The sequence below is a fragment of the Myxocyprinus asiaticus genome, chromosome 37 (assembly GCF_019703515.2).
Source record: "Myxocyprinus asiaticus isolate MX2 ecotype Aquarium Trade chromosome 37, UBuf_Myxa_2, whole genome shotgun sequence".
NCBI lineage: Eukaryota > Metazoa > Chordata > Actinopteri > Cypriniformes > Catostomidae > Myxocyprinus > Myxocyprinus asiaticus.
In genome coordinates, this window is record NC_059380.1 from 10,517,251 (window position 1) to 10,533,584 (window position 16,334).

The 16,334-nt window shown below is 38.6% G+C and overlaps 1 protein-coding gene across 1 annotated transcript in view; it reads right to left on the minus strand.

The window, feature by feature from the left end:
• The window catches only part of LOC127428282 (forkhead box protein P4-like), a 161,339-nt gene extending 145,232 nt beyond the window's left edge, over window positions 1-16,107 (minus strand). Inside the window, exon 1 of the mRNA XM_051676537.1 lies at window positions 15,427-16,107. The gene's annotated coding sequence lies outside the window, so the exon portion shown is untranslated. The remainder of the gene's footprint in view (window positions 1-15,426) is intronic.
• Window positions 16,108-16,334: the final 227 nt, after the last annotated feature.

A 16,334-nucleotide genomic window follows, 5' to 3' on the forward strand; every position in this document is an offset into this window, starting at 1 on the left:
GGATGGTTGAAAGTATTTTAACATTGAAAAAATTACACACATCACCATTTAAGTATGTGCATGTGAGTAAGAGAGAGAGATAAACATGCAATACTCATATGGAGCATATGAATTACAGAGCACGGTCAGTTTGAGAAAAACTATATAATCCTGGCAAGTGCATTAATTCATCACATCTCTCAAGCTTATTCCCTTTACTTCTCTCATGCATGAAGAAATCTTTAACTAAGGCATATATTTTTGCATTTCTATCAAGCACAGCCATCCATTCAAAGAAACTACAGTACATGAAATCATTCCCTTTCTCTACCCAGCACTGGATGTCATTTACATGAAATTCGCATTGCTCTTGCCAACATCCAGTCAGACCTAATTTAGAACGCCCTTTTATTTCTGAAAAAGACTACCAGACTCTCTGACCCCCTATCTTATGTCTCTTGTGGAGGTTAGAGCAAACACCACGGCTCCGGCCAACATTTGAGACACGCATTCTGGACGAGAGAGGACATGTCTTAAAAGGTGGACAATAAATCCAGCCTCAACTTAGCACAGCCTGTTATTAAACTGTGTTTAAGTTTGGGTTTGATTGACAGGACAGCTCAGTTTCTGCAGCTACAGCTGCTGTGATTTTGTGGACTTGACAAACATAACTCATCTTTTCACTATTGTTTTTTTCCTCCACAATTCTGCTGCTCTAACTCTAATAACAATGCTATTTGGGGTGATTAAAGCAGCTGCATATTTGTTGCCCCTCCTTTCTCCCCCTCCGCCCACCATTGTATGTGATCTCAGTATCTGGGACAGCCGGTTTGATCCCTTTGCAATGGGTAATTTGGCAGTAGCCTTCTGTTTTTTTGAGTCGTGATAGGGATGTGCCCCACCTGCTTCACTGGAGAAAAAAATGGTCTAGGACCACCTTCTCTAACTCATGAACTTACATGAGCTATAATTAGGGAATGAACTATAATGAAAGAGAAATTGTATGTAATCCCGACAATCTTGAGTCATCCAAGTCGACTGCTCACGGAAGCTGTAGTTCAGTGTGCCAATGTTGTCCTGTCATTGTTTTCAGTATGTAGTCAACACAGTGTATGGAATCTGAGCAATAGTCCTGGCACGGCAGAGGAGAGCTCGCACTGCCGGCAGCATTAATTAACTCCTCATGCTTGTCAGAAGTAATAAAGAGCAACGCGTTTAGACACATCAACAGGGCGGCTGATCATAAAGCGATAAAGTTGAAAAAGACGCGAGAAAAACAGAGTAGTAACTAGGCTCTACGTGGTCCACTGCTAAACTAGCAGCCAATGAGTCATTTGCCTTGTTAAAACAAGGAAGGGCTCAGATTTCACATTGACTTCAAAAGCATGATGCAAAAAAAAAAAAAAAAAAAAAAATCAAAACCTGGTTCCTTTCCAGGAACCATATAAAGGTTGAGTGAACCTGAAATGTAGTTTTGCAATTAAAAGGCAGTATTTTGGTTGGGTGGAGCGATGTCAGAGGTTGCAATATTAAAATAATTTGAGCAAACTCTCACAGCTCTAAAACTTTAACCCCACCCACTTTAAGGATGTCAATCAAAATTGCCCTCTTTTTCACCTACAGCTCCACCCTTCCTGACAGGCAGGCCAAATTCACAGCTCTACTGTATCCAAAAACAAATCCGCCTGAAACCTGAAGCCATATGCCACTAAAGACACTAAGGAAATTTTTGGGCTGCTCTGCTCACAGTTAGCTTGTACGTACATAAATCGAGCTTGGCCCCAGCATCCTGAGGGGCCCCTATTTTAACAGTACACAGACTTAAGGCCTCAATTAGAGCTCTGTGAGTGCACTAAGAGCCCACACTGTTTACCATCATTTCTCAACATTTGAATGGGATCCAGCACAAATTCAAATAAATATGCACTTCAAATGATGCTTCCAGGCCTTCCTACTGTTTATCTACTATGGCCTCCCTTTTGACCTTGGTGCCATTCTCGTCAGATAGTCATCCAAAAAATTGTCTGGTACAAAACAAGAAAGGAGAATAAAATAAGTCCTCAATGTGTGGTCAATTTAAGAAAGCTAATGCTCGACAAAAGCAAAGCTATAATTTATACTTGCCTGCCGGACAAAGCCTGGAAAGGCTGGTGGAATGTTTGCTAGCTGCCTGGATACTCATGGAGAAGCAGGGTTCCTTATTGACGCAAAGGCTGAGAAAATAACACTGGCTTGTGTACCGAGCCCATGGCCAAATATCCTCAAACCCTTTTATCAAAGAGTCGCTTAAACCCCAAAAAAAGATGTAGGGAAAACAGAAGACCAAACAGCAAGCTAAACAAAAGGAAGTGAGTGAAAGACAGATAAACAGCAGAGTGAGTGACCTCCAGTTCAGTCTTCTCTCCAATTCATTTCATTTTCATCCTGTCACTCATGTGATAAAGTGGCTGCATGAGACTATTGAGAGCAAGACAAACTTCAGCCCAGGTCACAGTGTGCATCAACAGTCTGCATCTGGGACTTTCTCAAAACCAGAAAAGAAGGGGAGAAGGAACTTTCCATCTTCTATGAAGGAAGGGACATCTGGTATTTTCTGCAGAGGTACAAGGTTGAGGTACAAGGTTTGAAATGCAGAGTCTTCCCTGGTAAAAAATGTGAACCAACCAGGCCAGGCACATGGAGGCCTATAATGGCTCTGACATGTCCTTGTGCGATGACCTCATCATACAGTATGCAGAGCCAGGGCAGAGAGCGGTGAAATTCCACTTTCGTTGGCAAGGCCCAAGATGCCGTGAGCAGACACATGTAGGTTCATGGCTCCCCAATATGCTCTCGCCTTTTTGATTGGTACTTGAAAGCAGGGCATGGATGACACGCGTCGCCAGCCCACTAACGTGACAGGTAGCGGGGTTTGTAATTGAAGCCGATCAGTAAGCCATATGCCACTCGTCTCCTAGTGCCAAATCCCCATCCCCGCCCTCTCTCGCCACCCCGCTCTGATGCCTGGCACACTCTGGCTCCCATGAAAAAAAAGGCCCTCCACTTCATTAAGAAAGTAAACACAAGTGCTGTCTGAAGTGTCTAATTAGTCCCCTAATTACTCCCTGCTTGTTACTAATGCAAATTAGATTACGCTGCTTAACTTCATCGTGTCCACAACGGCGCTGTTAATTGAGGCCTTTTGAAATTAAATTACTCGCTAATTAGCATATCAAAACCATTCATTCTGTGCCAGAGAGAACGAGAAAAAAACAACAACAAACACCAAGTTTTGCTAATGAGTTTTGCTAATTGAATATGTACGTTCAATATTGAGTTTTTGCCAGACGGCCCCCGTTCAAGAAGCTACTTAGCCACTGTGTGAGTGAGTTCAAATGGAAATGAAAGGCGCCTTAAAAGCTGCACGTCGTTTAAGGCACCACTCAAATGTTTTGTCAATATTTTCTCCTTGTACGCAGCACGTGGGTAATGCTCTGTGAATTAAACAAATCGTATTTAACTGCTGTGACAAGACTTCTTTATTAATAGACAAAAAAGGCAACAAAAAATTGCTTTCACTCAAAACTACAGTATGCACAATAAACAAGTATTTGGTTGTGAATTAAGTTTGAAACAACTTTCAAAGACTTTCCTAAATAGAACTAGAACTTGTCAAAACATTCAGAATTGTGCATGTACGATGACAAGTTAAAAGTGGATTTTATTCGCAAAAGCTTAGATCAAGGTTGGATAAATCTCAGAAAGCTGATTTTAGTGGAGAGCCGATTAAGGAGGAGAGAAACAAAAATTATAGATGATCAACTACCTGTTAAAAAAACACAGCGTGAGCTTTTCTATTTTTCTCAAACACTTTTGAAAAACTGAGAAAAGTATAATCGAATGTGAAGATCTAATCAGTTTCACCGACCTGGAAAACTTCCCAACACTTTCGCAATAATTTTCTCATACCTTCACAAGTCCATTCAGAATGAACAACCCTTATGTGAAAGTTCATGCCATTAATTCATGTAATCTACAGAGGCGAAGAAAGGCTTAAGAAATCTCAAGAGCAGTTTTTGCTTTAAAGGTAAACGACTCCGATTAAATTTAACACTTCCCTTTTCAGCGCCCCCACCCCGCCTTCCACCCAAAAACCGTCCAATATTAATTTCTGAAAGACTCCATTCACAGTGTTCTGAAAGTCTTATTTTAATACTATCTTCAGCTTCTCATTTGAATACGGACCTAATGGAAGAGGTGTAGAAGAAGAAAAAATGAATAGTGAAATTGAGAGGTAGCCACACAAAAAATTAAATAACCGTGATAATTAGATGTAAAGATATTATAATTTCTACAAGGATGCATTGAAAATGCTGCTCTACAGCATTTGGCCTAATTGCCAGAATTACCATATTAACCAGTTACCATTTGAGCAAGTTGATTCAAAAATTGATTATTCGTCCATTTCTTTTAGGACTTTCTTAATCAAAATCTAACATCCTTGAAAAATTAATTTGAAGCCCCTCTTATCAGTTAATTAAATCTGGTTGGAAGTCATTTTTCTGTTAAGCGTGATTAGACAGTGCACTGTTCTGTACTGTTCAGGCCGCATGACATTAGAAAACTTTTCAATGTCTCATCAAACATTCAGAAATAAGAAGAATAGAATTTCTTTGAAGGGTTGTCTCTTTTTTCATTCTTTTTTTAAACCTATGCCTTTCTGATAAATTACGCTATACCCAAAAGATCTCTCAATCTCATTAACACATTCTCATTACCAGACAGAAATATGAGGAACAAGAGAAAGAAGGAAAAAGAAAAATCGAGAGAAAAAGAGTGTGTGTGTGTTTGGGGTAGAGGAATAGAGAATACTATTGTAGGATGGATGACTGTACGGAATTATTTCCTCATATAATCCAGCAGAGTGTGTGAGGACCAGTGCATACTCGCAAGTGTGTGTGTGAGGCGTTGTTAAAAACAGGACTGTTCTCCGTGCTGGAGGTCAACTTGTAGAAAAAGATATAAATGTGCTTTTCAGATAGAATAAAACTAATTCTGAATCTCCAAAGAAAACTCATACAACTCTCCCCTAAAAAAGAATTTAAAATGAAACACAAAAGCATTTAGCATGAAAAATAGACAGGAAAAAAGCAACTCTTTTTATGACCCTTTTCTAAACAAGTCTAACAGTTAGGAATCACAGATTCCTCAGACACAAGATCTAAGGGGGCCGATAAGTCAAATTTGACAAAGTAAAGCTTAACACATACTGTATTTCATTACAATAAAATACATTGTAATATCAATATCTTTGGAACGTCTCTGTGGACAAAGTTGTCAAGAAGATAAGACAGTGCGTGTCAGAGTCGGTGGAAGGAGGATTCGATGGAGAGGCGCGTCGCTCTGAAAGTCAGCCAACACACACCGAGCTAAAATGATTTCGCCAGACAACCTTGGGATCAGCTGCCTTGCAAGACACATTAATATACCGAGATAAAACAGGTGATGAGACACTAATTCTATTTTTTACTGGAATAGCCACATATATTTTCTTTCATTTTTCCCCTCCTCGTTTTTCCTCTTTGCATTACAGTAATTTTTTATCTGTAAAATGGGGTGGCTGACTAATCAGAGCATTTATCAAATTCCTCACATTTCAGCATTTATTTTAGGGGGTTTCCATAACATGAAGTCCACAGCAGGGTTTCCAGAGCTCTACTTACAAAATTTCTTTCTTATCGCAATACTGAACACACACGCAACACCGTTTTGGTTAATGAGTCTTGCTGACGACAGCGCTGGAGAATGAACCACTGTTCAGAGAGTGGAGAGAACTACATAAATACTACCAAACTCAAATCAGACAATCATCTTTCAACGAGTTTCAAAGACCAAGGATATAAAGTGACCTTAACAAAGGGCAGCCTGGCCAACCTTATCTGGCCATTTATCTGTTAAGGTCCACTCTATCTGTTCAGCCGCATCCCTCAGGTTTGAGTGAGGCTGCGGAGTTTGCTTCCTACAGGGAGTGGGTCAATTAGCCTGATTAGGTGTTTATTGAATGATTGGGGAATGCTGATTACTCCACTGAGGGCTTTGGCTTACCAGAAGTCAATCAAAACCCGCTCTAGTTTCTAATGGAGCCCCATCATGTTTTTTTTTTCTTTTCTTTTCACTATTCACTCTCAGTCTCTCAGTTTTTGCTATTTCACACTCTGCTGTCCACTCTCCCTCCTCATCTGACTTGATCTGTCAGTTTGTCTGGTACAGATTTTCAGTTCCTTTTTAAAGTGTCATTTGTCAGAAAAGCTCTTTGTTTGAAAGAATGAAAGAGACAGAAGAATACAAAGTAAAGAGGTATAGCCTGAAATTGAAATGGCTGAAAAAATGTGCTATTGTCACAATACATGTTTGGTGTGCTGATAGATTTTAGGATAATAAAAAAATGCAACAGATCTTTATTAGGGCCCAGACCCCTAATGTACAGATTCTAACCAGTTTTTCAAACCAGAATTCACAATGCAAACTAGCAAACAACACTTTAATATTAGCATGTTGACTATAACATGGTCTTCTGTAGGGTGCATGCTTTATTTTGTACTTTTCTTTAGGGGGATTTCTTTTGTAAGGGGGGGCTTGTGAGGGACAATCCATGGCTGTGTTTTTGAAATTAGCCATGGCAAGCTGGTGTGCGGAAAGTGATTACTCTAACCGCAGAGCGTTACCGGGAGGGACGGTGGAGGTTCACACTCACAGACGTCTCTCAGCCTAATAGCACCCAGGAGATGGGCCGCAACGTAGGATTTCTGGAAACTTCTCTTCGGCCAGCTTTTACAAACCCCCCAGCATAAAGCCTCATAAAGGCACTGACTCCTTCGCCCCACTGTCATTTCCTCCTCACTTTTTTCTCCTTTCCTTCGCTCCTCGACCCTAAAACTGGTTGTCGTTTCTGGAAGAACTATCAAAACTGAGATGAAAAAAGTATTGACACACACCCACACACTAGAAAAAATATATAAATATATAAAGTGAGTTTGTGTATGTTAACAGTTAAGAAGTGCGCGTATGCACTGGTATTGTGTGCTTGTTTTTCTGAGAGATTTAAAGCAAATCATACAATTCTGTTAGTCCTTGAAGAAATACGCCATTTGTGTTTGATCCATTACTAACAGATTGTAAATACTTAAAAAAAAAAAAAAAAAAAAAAAAAGAAAAATCAAGGGGTGAATCAAAATGAATAAAGAAAAAAAAAGATAGAGCAGTGAACTAGAAGAATAGCTTGCCTGAATGTGAACATTGGTCATAATGCCCTGTATCTTCTTATTAAAATATTTCTAAAACATCTATCTCCAATTGTTCTTCCACCTGCGAGAATCAAATTTATTATTTTTTTCCTATGAACCAAACGGCAATTGTGGCAACCAAACACTTAACAAAAGATCAAATAAGAAAAAGTCCTTCTACACAACCTATTCAAAAATGCAGGCGAAGCCATAAGAGCCAGCAGAAATGTTTGAATGTAATAACATGCTGCATGCAAACTCTTTCTTCTTCTTTTGGCTGCTCCCATTAGGGGTCGCCACAGCGGACCATCCGTGATCCACATATTTGACTTGGCACAGGTTTCACGCCAGATGCCCTTCCTGACACAAACCCCAGTGGCTGGGTGACTCTCACTCACACCTACGGGGCAATTTTAGAGTCTCCAATTCTGAATGCAAACTCTTTAAACAAATTTAATCAGGCTTTAATTCAAGGCATTGGTTTACATCTGAGGCTTCAGCCTTTCATCTGCTCAACACATTATCTGATAAAAAATTACAGTTAGATTGAAAAGAAATGAAGTAAAGATTAGTTGTACTAGTTTCAAAATTAAGCATACAATCACAACACCTTTCTTTCTGGAGTTGTCTGCTTTAGTTTTATCATTTAGATTCCTTTAATAAGATCTGGTCACAGGTCATGTCAGAAAAGGTAATTCAAATTAAAAGTGGAAAAATTACCATAGAATGGCATGTCATCCCAATATCACAGCAACTTAATTCTCACTAATAAAAAAGATAAATGTGTAGGGGGGAAAATAAGGAATATGTATTTGGCCATCATTCCTCTTTTAATTAAAGAATTCAGTCCCCTTTCACTATGAGTTCAAGGATGCCAGGAGACTAATTAATTTGAAAAGGTAAGATGTCTCTGTACAAATGTCTTCCGACACACAGACTTAAAGAATATGGAATGAGAGAGAGAGGTAAGAAATAAAAAGATCGAGAGGTCGTACCACGTCAAGTTGCCCTGATGTCATTCCAGTGATCAGCGAGAGCAGTGGCAGAGTTTGCCTTTTTGGTATATGGGTGGGTGCAAGCTTCAGAAATTGAATAAAAGCCTATCAAATAGCTGTAGAATTGCTCATTGCATATTTATTTATTTAGCTAAGCCATTTTTCCAAATAATATCACTATATATTCCAAAGCATTGTCTGTTTAGTTGGAACACTCACTGAAGCTCCACTAAAGCTATGCTGAAAAACATATAGGCTATACACAACTCTGCTTTCTCTGAATGTGCTGTTATAATACTGCAAAAAGCTACATGCTTTTAACACTGTCTCCTGACACAAACACACACTTTCATGAAAATAAGATTGCATTTATATTAAAACATAATTTCCTTCCATTTAAAAAACAATTGTAATCCATATTTATTGCTCGCGCTATCGTGAAACCAAAAATAAGAAACAAGATTTAAAGAAAAATGCCTTCAACAATGCATACAATAATTCTTCTGCTATCCTCAAATTAAATGAGTGCTAATTAAAAGTACATTTTAAGAAGTTTACATTTCTAAGCATTTTAAGTACAAACACAGACCCAAAGCCGGTGCCACAATGAAAAGAAAAAAAAAGTGTGAGAGAGCGGGAGATAAAACAAAGGACAAAGCTTATTCACTCCTGTGGAAAAGTCCAGGACAGGAGTGGTAATCCTAGGTTTAGAGGCTGGGTTATTTCCCAAGGAAGAGGGGGTACGGATGTAGAATCCCATTATACATGTCAGCCGCCTGGCAGTGACCGCGAGGGCAGACAACATACCAGTACTGCGCCCCAACCTATCGGCAAGAAAAGCTCAACCCGAATGAAGTCTGACCAGCTCCCGTAACCCATCCACCCCTCCTTCCATCTGTGACCCCTCTGTTAGAACTGAAGAAAACACTCTCCCTGACTTCTCCCTCTTAAGGCTCTGATGAATGGGGACTAAGGGGTTGTCTGTCTGTGTGTATATGTGTGTGAGGAGAGGGGGATATTACACAATTATTCAGATAACAGCTGGGGATAATATAGTGGCAGATGTCCCTTGGTCAACAATGCTCACAGACCACAGCCGGAGAGCAAAAGGCAACTCTAACCAACGGTTAGCAGCGTGCATCACACACAATGTAAAACTGACTACCAAAAATAAAAACCTTTATATTTCTTAATTTTTCTAAAAATTCAAAATATATATTTGCTACATTTTCTTCTCTTTCTGAGTTCTGTTAACACTGTTGGTTAATGAAAAATTCAGTCAACAATTGCTCTTTACATTATCAGCAATGTCAAGATTTGGACCATTTAATCAAATTTACAGGATTAAAAAGTTTCAATATTACAAAAGCTTTTCCCTTGTTTCTATGGTTTTAATAATGTTCAAAGTCTGTTCAGTCCATGTTTAAGAGCCCTCGCGCTGTTGATGTGATATGATGGTTAGTGCAAGATATGCACTCTTTTTTTCCTGCCATGCGAGTGTGTTGTGCTGCGTCTCTTTCGAGCTCCTCACTCCCCACCAAGTCAAGTCACTTCATCACAAGCGCTTCAGAGAATGGAAAAAAATATATAAATCCTTACACAACTCCATGACATTTGTGTATTTCGGTATTTATACCATTACATACATTTTAAAATGCAAATGTTTTGTCTTTAATACAAGTATGCATGAAGTTAAGATGTATATACTGCAGGAGGGGAGGAAGAGAAAGGGGCTGTAAGCTCAGTCGCATCAATCAAAAACATAGAGGCAAATCAGATTTTGTTTTACACATGGTTAAAAGATAATTCTGTCAGATGATGTATCACATTCGTCTATTTCAAATGCAAATAACTTAAGTAGGCATCCCCTTGTTACCCATTACTAATACCATAAAAGAAACCAACACTTCTCCATTCCACTGGTACTTTACGGATTAGCGAATGAAAATTAGATACATTTATATGGTTATTACTTATACGGTCACACAGTGGGGAGAGGGAATTATCCAAGCGTACAGTGCAGCACCAGAAACTCCCTCAGGAATGAACCACTCGCATCTTCAGCAGCTGGGGGTGGATTCGAGTTTGAAACCCGGACTATGGTTTACCCCGGCCGGCAACACTGACAGGAGTTCTTCCCACTGTTGCCACTAAACAAAGCAAAAGGGAGCCAGGCAACGCAGAGAGGAATAAAACATCAGAGGTTTTCTTCTCGATGCTGCGGAGAATGTTTTGCCAGAAGTTCAGTAATCGCCATCACTGTTGCGTGAGTTTAGGGCGAGGCGCAGGATTTGATCTACGATAGAAGTGTCTAGAACAGTCGTGTTGAACAACGCTGGGCTTCTCTGGCAAACTTCCTAAGACACATTCAAACAACTCTGCAGCTGTCATTTCAACATCATGTCACATCTTTTATGACAGCGTTTTAAAGTGCCAAAGTTTCCCAAAATAGCTTTACTGATGCATCTACTCTCTGCTGCTCGGACATGATGGCTTGTCAGTGTTTCACTGGGGTTTTTAAAATATACAGTGAATCGCATTATAAAGACCTTTGTGGAGGGGGGAAGGAGATGCAAGCGGTGAAGGCTCAAGGGGGGAGACGGAGGACTGAGAGAATATCCATAACACAAATACAGCTGTCAGTTGGAATGCAAAGTTATCAGAAGCAGCTTCGGTGGCCAAAGGGAACAAGTTTATGACTTCAGGTGCCACCCTTCCTCAGACACTATCTATGAAAAGATGTCCTTCATCAAGCCAACAGGTACTCGGGTCAAGTCAGAAAAAGTGAGCGTGACTGCATAGAAGAGGTATCATTCCCCAACTTTCTCTAAACCTCTCTGTCTCTCTCAAGCAAGCTTCAACATGCACAGAGAAGTCCACTTTCCACCAGCGTCTGCAACTCCAAGTACCAGTAATCTCTCCTGAGGTGCTCAGCTAATGAATATAGAGGAGTAACGTTCAATGCATCAGACTCAAGTACTGTCATTTCCGTCCAGTGAACACCCTGCTTTTCCCTCTACCACATTTCCCCAGCTCATTGGAAATGGGCCTTTCCCTAAGTAAACTTTAGGGTCATTCTTTAAGACAGTCATCACCTCACATAACAGTCTGGCACTCTCCCGAAACACTGTGTGAAGCCTCCCCACACAGGAAATCTTGTGTGCGAAACAAAAAAATAAAAAATAAAATAAAAAAAAGTAGCAGCAAATAAAATGAGGTGAGGTTCTGAAGACTGCAAAAGGGAATTAAATTAACATTTGGAATAAATGTGTAATAAATACCCCATAAGAAAAGAATGTCCAGTTACAACAGCATCTTGGAGCTGATGGACTGCCGAGACGGCACTTCCGTATTCTTGCCTGGTCTCTCTCAAAGTTGAAATAGTTAATGCCAGCCCTATTCAAATTCTAGTTCATCTAATCAGATCAGCATTGTCATCTGGAAAACATCCCTTCTTTCCAACGAGACTCTTTTTCTCTCACTCTGTCTCTCTTTTTTCTTTCTTTTATTTTGATTTGCAGATGGGCAAGATACTGAAGTTGGTTGAAATTGCTTAAGTGTAGAACAGTTCAGCTCCTTTTTTCTCTTCAGGGCACAGAGTTTAAGGAGAAAATGACACCACTCTCCGATTTGTAATAAAAACAGCCCTCACTTTCTAAAAACGTGCATAATTTATTATTCACACACACGGAAGAAATGCTCAGCCTTGCCGTCAAATAACATCTTCAAATAAAACCACATGTTTAATCACCATTCAACCTGGCTAGTGGTTGCCGCTGGTCAACACTGCAGGTGATGCGTTCAAAGATGCAAACGAGCGTAAAAAATCCAGTATGACCTTTCACTTAAGGTCTGCTGAAATATGAATTAGAGAACGCAGCCATGACATATTTCACAAAAACATGTTTCAGAGAGCACTAAAAGAGGACGAGAGTGGTGAATCTGATACACAGGGGCAAAAAGTATGGCATGCAAAAAATAATAATTATTATTTGGAGATGGATGTGAATTCCTCTTCAAAATGCTTTGGTTAAAAAATGCACTCATGTGAAAACTAACATTATTTTTGGAAAGGTAGAAGAGCTTAATGGTGGAAATGCCATCTGGGGGTCTAAGGGACAGTGCTTCACAAGAACCAGAGTGCTTCATGTTAAAACCACCCGTAATATTGAAAACTTAATTTTTACCTCCATATCACTTGACTGTCGCTCATCTGAATTTGAAAAGAGCATGCACACACACACACACACACACACTAAATGCTTTTTGCACAGTACACACTGACATACTATATATTTGCATTAACTCAAAACTGGTTGAGAGGTTATTTGAACATTCACAAACTGTTCCTAAAATATGCATCAAAAAGCAGCATGTCTCCTGGCATCAGGTTAGTCTCTGTAATGCACAAACAAACAACACCGAAACAAACACATGCAGGCGCACACACACACACAGTACCTGACCCTCTCTTTCAACCCAGATAAATACCCACAGAGTGGGCTGAATACCAGCCTGCCACACATTCATCAAAATAAAATATCTAAAGAACTCAGAAAGTGAGGTTTGTGCTCTGTAAAAACATGAAATGAGGCAGAGGCATAAGGAAAAACATGAAACAAAATTATGGAACAAGTGGTACATCAATGATAACCTAAACTCCACAGTACGTTTTAACCATGTTATGTGTTTGTCGTTACAGACAGAGTCCTAAAACTATCGTCTGATGTGTAGCTGTTGCCGCTCATAGCTGCTTGACGGCCACTTTACTGCCATTTGCATGCCCTCCCAAAAAGAAATGACTAATTCTTTGTCGAGATGATCAACTTTGTGGATTATCACTTCTTTTGCAAGGAAATCAAATGAATTTGGACTCACCCCTTGCTTTTGTTCACCTACAGATTTACTTTATTTGTATACATTTACAGTAATATTTCAATTAGCAGTGAGGCAATACTATTAACAAATGGACACTGCAAGACCAAATAACCCAAAAATAAACACAGTGACGCAAAAAATTATCAAACAATACATTTTCAGCTCATCAAAACTAATTTGCCTCCACACAAAAAAAAAAAAAAAAAAAGTGTAGAATTAATCTATATTTTATTTATTTATATGTGCCATTACATTTTGCACTATTGAATATTGAGTAGTCAATTAAAAGACTTAAAGCTTAAAAGAAAATCATGAAACCACATAGCAAAAATAACATCTTAATGATTCCTCTAAAGTAGGTTTTTTTTTCTCTCTCTCTCTCTCTCTTTTAATTTAGCATTGGGGGAAAAAAGTTTGCATTATGTGTAAATCCCAACAGTGAATTAAACCGACATTCACCTATACTTTCAACCAGAAGAATACCTGTGACACTGTTCAAGCAAACTAAATAAAACTCATTATGTCAAAAGCCCCATCATCCATCAATCTATTCTTAATAACATTATGAGATTTATACACACTGCCCTATATTTTTGTTGTTGTTTTTTTCTCCCTTTAGTAGGAAAATGTGGCGGGTGCAATATACTTAACATATAGCCTGTCCTAGCTTGAAGTGGTGATTTATTTTTATAATGTAATGTAGAAATGTTATTTTTAAAAGTGGTTTAAAAATGGAAGAAAGTCATTGGCCATGTCTGATGTGCAGTTTCAAGCATGTCTATGGAGTGAAATCTCTAAATAAAAGACACAAACACATCAAATAAGTTTTGCATCACTTAAGGTTGTCTGCAATGTGTCAATTCGCATAAGACGAAGTGATAACTTAAATCATTTTACCCTCATCAAAACGATCATGTCGTGAACACGTTGGTAATTTTTTTTTTTTTTTTTAACAATATTTTCTTTTTGCTGTTGTCAAAGTTGTACGACCACATTCCTCCATGTATAAAAGCCGATTATATATAAAAACTGTTCTAACGTGAATGTAACTCGCGTTAATTGCTGCCTTTGAATTAGTGGATTTAAATAATCATGCATGTCGTGTTATTATTATTTTTTGAATGAGTTGCATTATTTTAACATTTCATTATCTCAGTAACACATCGGTAGGCCTACAACTTGTTCAACAGAAACTAAACCCATAAGTAGCTCCATTTCACTACGTGTCTTTCACCTTTTTTTTTTATTTATTTTTTTTTTATCATTTTGATGTGTATTTTTAATTATTATAAACGAACACTTCATTTTACAGGACGCAAAACTGTCCTGCAAATGGGTTATTTGCATTAAAGAAGATCACTATTGTTATTTGCTGGGGCCTATTAAAAAATGTAGCACGGAGAATAAAAATAAATGGGTGAAATAGGCAAGCAACATAAAGCGACATATTAGACCATGTAGTTTGCCATAATATAGCCTACAAAATTCAATTTTGTTTTTTTAACATTAACTGTTTACACAAGCAGCGGATCACATCGATAGATTTTAAGGAAGAGGGTTTAACGTTTTCAAAGGAAGACAAATGTACAATAACACAGTTATTAAAAAATCTATGATTATGAGTGACTTATGATTAATGAATGACAATAACAGATCTGTCAAAAATCTTCATTCTCAGTTTGATGAGTTAAAAACAGGTGAGATATTTAGCCGTTATTTGCATGTACATTTACTGAACTCGTGTATAGAGTTGGCTGAGTAGATGGATCTGACACACTAAATGTGGCCGATGGATCGATGCTCTGTGCATTTACACGAAGTGGCACATGTTCAGTAAACTTTTGTTTTAACCTTCTTTATGAAGTCCGGTTAAGTCTAAAACCCCGTTTTGAATATTATTAATTTTCCAATGTGTTTTAACAAAATTGATAATTCCCCTCATTGATCCTCAATAAAATTCCTCGTGTACAAATAACTTTTCCTCTTCGTTGAGTAATAATAAAATAAAATAAAATAAAATAAAAATAACAATAAAGCTTTCATCTTCTGGTAAAAAAGTGTCAAGTAGAATAAAAGTCTAATTGTCATACTAAGGTCCACTGGCAGAAATGTTTAGGAATCCTATTGATTTTGATAGTTTTGTTGATTTAAGAAGTGTGTGGAATAACACGTTCATGCATTCACAGGTCAAATTTGGAATACATATTTCGTACATATTTCGAGACAAAAACAAACTAAGTAATGCGAGGAGCAAAGAAGAAGAAAAAAACGTAAATAAAGAGAGAAAAGTAAAAAAAGGAGTGGATATCAACCTGTTAGGATTATTTGAAGAACTCTACTTTCACTCTACGGACTGGACCATGTGGATCTGTCGCTTCCAGCTTTGGTGAAATGTCCCAGCCAGCGATTCCAAAAACGTTGAGAAGAGCAACGCAAAAGAAGAAGGGAAAAAAAAAAATCCTGTTCTATGAGTGATATCTTCGGACCATTACTTTCAACGACAACTGTCTATATTAGTCTTCCTTTCCTTTTTTTTTTTTTTTTTTTTTTTTTTTATTGGCTTCCTCTCTCAAACTGATCACTCAGTTGGGTGATAAGTGGAAACAATAATCTTGCTCTAGCTTACAGGCTGCATGGTCACAGCGCTCCTGAAAGTTCAAGAAGAAAAACCACGCCGCTTCTGCTGCCTCCCCGTAAGCCTCAAGTCTTCTCCCTTTCTCTCTGTTATTCAAAACGTGAGTTTTCCGAAAGTCCCAATAATGCGTCTTGCTGGAGTTTTTGGCATCTCGTCTGTTCCTCGCTCATTCGCAGAGAAATCAGTGTTGAATTACTCAGCTTGTGTCTTGTGTTGGCGGTGTGTTAGGGGACAATTTAGTCTACCGTAATATGTCTAAAACAGGTGCGCGCACATCCTCTGCGCTGCCGCTTATTGTAGCACAATAGCAAACCCCGCGCGCTCCAGGCACTGATCTCTTCACCTCCTCGCGCATCGCGAGGTTAGTTTGACCATTGTGGCAGCCGACGAGCAACAGATGTTTGTCAAAAGACAGATACACCACGGGGACCCTTACCTGCTACTCATCTATTCTTCAGTAAATAAGTCTGTTCTTGTTGTTTGTCATCATCAATAAGATTATAACAATAAAATAAAAGATTGCTACAATAATTGTTTTAAAGGATATTATTTTAATTTTAACTACAATAATAATAATAAATAGCC